Genomic DNA, 5,319 nt, shown 5'->3' with positions numbered 1-5,319 from the left:
GCCTGTGCCTGCGCGTGGTTGCTGGGCTGCACGGCGTCGAGCTGTCGGGGAGCTGCGGGCGCGGGGGAAGGCCGGCCGGTTTCGCCAGGGGGCGCGCTTCGGGGTCGCTGAGTACGCTCCTCGGTCTCTGGGCCCCCGGAAAGAGGCTCGCGTGGCGCCACAGCAATGGGCCCATCCGTCTCCGGGGTTAGTCTGTTCTTCACTGTGACCTGGTGGGCTGCGTGGGGGCCTCAGGGCGCCAGGCGTGGAGGGAGGTCCGAGCGTCGCAGCCAAGCCTCGCGGGGCCTCCGCGGCCAAGGCCAGGCAGGACGTCGGGGGAGCAGCGGGCCGAGAGCTCCGGCTCACTGGGACCCGCGCCCCAGCCTCCCGACGGCGCCGGAGCTGCTCAGCAGCGCGGCGGCAGTGACACCCAGCGGCCGTGGCGGGGAGTGCAGGCGCTGCCTGTTTTCCTCGCGCTGTTAAGGTCGGCGCCTCTCGAGGTTCCCACTCGTGGTTACGCGCGGGCACCCCCGGCGAGAAGGCCGCGCTCTGCAGACTGCCGCGCGGGGCACTTCCCCTCCCCCTCCCCCAGTTTCCTCCGCGGCAGTCGCCCGAGAGCTGGGAGATCCTGCGGGGCTGCAGTGCCCGGAAGGGCGGGGCGGGGCGCAGCGGCGGCGCTGGGCTGTGACCCCAAGCAGTTTCACTTCTGGATCTTACCCTGGTGTGATGGGAGAGCATCTGGGGTGGGGGTGGAGGGGGGACACNTGTCACGCGCCCCATACCTCCCTGCATTTTCCACCCCCCCGCCACGGGTTCCACTCCGCTGTCTCCGAAGCTGCCGCTCCTCCCCAGCAGTCGCCGCCTCCGCGGGGGCTGCCGACCCCCGGAGAGGCCCCGAGCGGCGTGGGCGGCAGGAGGAGCGAGCTGTGAAGCCGCAGGCAGGGGGTTAGGCTGCGGGCTGCTGAGACGCCCGAGCTGTTTCTCAGAAGTGCAGCTGCCCCTCCCCTCACACCCCCCTCAGCTCCCACCTCGCTCCGCACAGCACCCCTTCCCCCTCTGCCTGGCCTTCGCTTTCCTCGCCTGGGCACCCCCAGCCCGGGAATCTGGTGTGGCGTCCACACACAATTAAGAGAACCCGAGAGAGGACGGGACCGGGAGTTCACACCCAGCCTCGGTGCCCATATGCAGAGAGTACAATTCCACTGCCACCTCCTCGTCCCCAACATTCCTATGGGCCAGGATTAGAATTTCATAGAATGGTTTAGAAAATGATCACTTGGAAAAGTCATAGGCCGCCATAACCCTAGCTCCAGCGCCCAACCTCCCTGTTGAGTGCCTGAGTGTGGTGAGGAGAGAAGGGAGAGGGCACAGGACCCCCTTTCTCTCCTCTTGTTTTCGAATTTACAGGAAGGGCCTGGCCAGAGCAATGGGGTTGAGGCCAGACTTAGTCTCAGCTGGAAGGAACTTCAGAGATCCGGTTCCAGGGGAAAATGAAGGCCAGAGAGGGAAAGCAAAGTGCCCAGGGTTACCCAGAGAGTGGCAGAGCTGGGGTTGGAACCCAGGAGTCCAAATACTCAGCTGGTGTCTGGACCAGGCTGCCATTTGCTTTACTGACGTTTCAGAGCTTTGCTCTATTCACTGACCCTGTTTCCCCCTTCACCCCCTCACCCAGCAGTCTAGGGAGGGTGGGTGAGCTCTGTGACAGGGAGGTAGAGGTGCCGAGACTAATTCCAGTGGGGGTGGGATGGGATTTGACCTGGTGGAAGGACAAGGCTGGGGGAGAGGTGGCCTCTGCCCCCCTAGTTCCCACCAGCCGCCCCCAGGGCTGTGGTTTATTTGACTAGGCAGCTCTTCTGGGCCAGGGGGCCTGGGTGGGGGGGGAGGCGAGGTGATGGGAAAAGACTGCTCTGGGGCTTCCTGCCCCACCAGTCCTGGGGAAGGGGGGCAGTCTACATCACCCACAGGCCCGCTAACCTCCATACTTTCCACTGCAGTGCTCTTTCCTTGGGTATGTTCGTGTTATTCTGGGGGAAGGTCTGTTATTTGGGGGGAAGGGAGGCAGCTGCCTACTTCACAGGTCAAGACAGAGTTAAAAACAAAACCGCAGCAAATTCAACACCCCGTGTCCTTCAGGGACTTTCCATGACACCTTCCTTCCCCCTCTCCCCCAAGCCAGGGAGTACCTCCCCAGAGGGCCTCCCACCCCAGGTGCAGTGGCTTTTGGCTTTTATGCAAACAACTGTCTGACCGGGAATGTTCTGTAGCCAGAACTTGTGTCCCGGCCCCAATGTGCTTCTTCACCATCCCTCATCGTTCCTGGCCTTCCCAGGGATCTCATCTCCACTCTTCCTCAAACTCTGGGTGCTAGGGAATGGGAGGCGAGAGGAGGGACACAGGTCCTTGATGGCAGTTGCCTGCAGGTGGAAGTTTGGGCACTGTAGGCACAGGCGGAGTGAATGGCCTGGTTGTGTTGAGTGATGGGGGAGGGGAAGGAGGCAGGTGCAGGTGTGGGGTGGCCTCCTCTGCTAGGCCTACCACCCTCTAAAGTGTCACATTAGCTCCAAGAATTAGGAAAGGAAACTGTCCTTAGGCTGGAAGTCCATCCAGCCTCAAGCCCAGCCCCAGCCAGCTGCACAGCGCTCTCCACTGCTCACTGGCAAATGGGATGGGGTCTCCTGGTCTCCCTTTCTCTCTGAGCTGCTCTTGCTTTGGGAAGGCAGTGGGGAGGAGAGGCCACATACTACTCAGCGACCCAGAGGCCACTTTTCAAAGTATTTAATGTAATAATACAAAGGCAGGCTGAGACACAATTCCTCTCTCCCTTCCCTTTGTGCTGAGACTGCAGAACCTCCTGGAAATCTTCCAGACAGTCTGGTGCTCAGGGAAGGAGACGGTGCTGAATGGAGAGCCAGAGGAAGCTGCCACCAACCTGGCCCCACCTTTGCTGATCCTAAACTTCAGAAATGGCTTCTTTCTGCCTCTCTCACAGGGGACGGGAAAGGGAAGGTGTTTTGGAAGAGGCTGAGCAGGACACCAGATCACCTCCCAGTCTCTTTTCTGATATTTTCTAAGAAAGACCAGAAGATATCAAGACTGGGAGAAAGCTGAATAATCTCTGTGCCGTTCTCCTAGGACTTTCTCCCCAGCACCTTAGGTTTGGGCTTCCAAGTATCTTAAGACTATTTTTAAATGCAGCTGGGGTGTCTGGATGACTAGGGGGAGCATGAGACTCTTGATCTTGGGGTTGTAAGTTTGAGTCCCATGTTGGGTGTAAGGATTACTTAAAAATGAAATCTTGGGGCATCTGGATGGCTTAGTCAGTTAAGCCTTGGACTCTTGATTTTGGCTGAGGTCATGATCTCACAGTTCGTGGGTTCAAGCCCCGAGCTGGGCTCTGTGCTGACCGTGTGGAGCCTGCTTGGGATCCGCCCCCCACCCCATCTCTTTCTCTCTCAAAATAATAAATAAGAGTTAAAAAATAAATAAAACCTTAAAAATGTGTGGCTGAGTTTAATAACTGCACTTGAATTTCCCAAGGTGGATGTTTCTGAGCCCCTAGCAGTGAAAAAGCCAGGATGTGCCTATCTTCTAGAAAGAACTTCTGCTGGTGTCTTGGCACTGGGAGACACTGCAGTGCTGAGCCAGCCAAATCCAGGCCCCCAACTTCCTCAGGTCCCCTTAGTGAACTAAGGGCCAGTGGAACCAGAACCTCAGTACAGGGGTATGGTGGCCAGCAACAGGATGCCAATGGCAGGTTCAGGAAGGCATCAGAAAAGATGCCTTATTTCGGTGATAATTTCATTTACCTTCGTACTTGGATTTAAGAAATAGCCACAGGTGCTAAATTAAGAAAATAGTCCTAGAGGCAGATTTAAGCCTTTCCATTTTCTGACAACTATAAATGATAGGCATGCACAATGACTAATTTTAAACACACCAGTATTTTTTTTTATTTTTCAGTGTAAAAATCAAACATGATAAAGAAACCTTGAAAACTANGTGACGATGCGTTCATGGTTCTGGCACAGTTAGCATTGCTACATTTCAGAAGCTGACTTTCTTTAAACAGCCATTACAGAGGAGTAGGGCACCTTATGGTGCTCTAAAATAGTTGGACTCTGGGTAAAACTTGAGAGGAGTTAAGAGGGAAGGTCACTGCTGGGCAGGGAGGGCATTTCTGAGAAACCCAGAGAGAATGCTATGAGCACAGGCTGTGTCAAAACCACTCGGCAAGGGCTCCCTCCCTTCCTCCTGGGGGGAAGGCCACTCTGAGCCCCTTTGAGCCCCAAACCAGGTTCCCTTCTTCCCCTGTCATTCTGCAGACAAGGGTCATCCACAGACCACACGTGTGGTGGCTTTGGCAACCAGAAATTAAAAATAACCTATGGTTTTTCCAGTAGCCAAAATGATCCCTCACCAAAGCTCATAGACTGAGAACCTGAGCATGCAAAACCACAGTCTGGGTGAAGGGATGTCTGCTTTTCAAATGACCTGCTAATTCTTTGCAACCCACAGTAATTTGGTTTCTGTGAACCCACAGAAGCAGGCCCACCAAGGGTTTTGTCTGCTAACCTGGAAAAGTCCTTGTATGAATGAGTCACTGACAATGGGATCATTTTTAAGACTGCTTCATTTTCTTAACTATGTTAAAATGTTACTTGGGGAGTTAATAGTGGAGAGCTCCTGAGACAGGGAGGGAGCAGAGCCATTCTACTTTCCTGGCTGCAATGCCATGAAGTGTCTGTAGCATGTGGTTAACTCATATTGGTTTTAATGTTCAGCATATTCTTTACTCTTATGGATTAAAAGAGAGGAGGGAGACTGTGCTGGAGATTACATCCCTCCACTGTGCTACTGAATTACTGAACTGTGGTCCTAGTATGGCCTTGGAATATCTCCATGTCTTTAAATCCACATACAGTATACATAGTGGACAATTTGTAACCATCCAACGTAATCCGCCCCCCAAACAGTAACATCACCCCATAGACAAAATTACATAAAACTTCATAACATCCTTGGGAGGTAGATATCCTGTCCTTCCACTTTTTAATCAAAACATTGACATTCCATTTTTCAAATAACAGCTCAATTAATATCAATATTTGGCAGTCCACTCTTGTAATATTCAAGGAAACTTGCATCCAACCTTTTCAAAGTGCAAAGACCTGTTTATCATGTTGAGAGCGTGGTGGGGTACACACTATCTACAGCTGGGGTGAATGGAGCTACAGTTTTGTATTCTGAGCTCATGCAAGTCAAAGCCTACACTTCTCTTTCAAGCTCTTCTGAGTCCATGGTCCTTAGAGTCAGCAGTCCCCAGCCCTGCCCTGGGTTCAC

Source organism: Crocuta crocuta, unplaced genomic scaffold (genome assembly GCF_008692635.1).
Source record: "Crocuta crocuta isolate KB4526 unplaced genomic scaffold, BGI_CrCroc_1.0 scaffold68, whole genome shotgun sequence".
NCBI classification, from domain to species: Eukaryota; Metazoa; Chordata; class Mammalia; order Carnivora; family Hyaenidae; genus Crocuta; species Crocuta crocuta.
The sequence above is the reverse complement of the archived record's forward strand: the minus strand, read 5'-3'. Positions refer to the sequence as shown.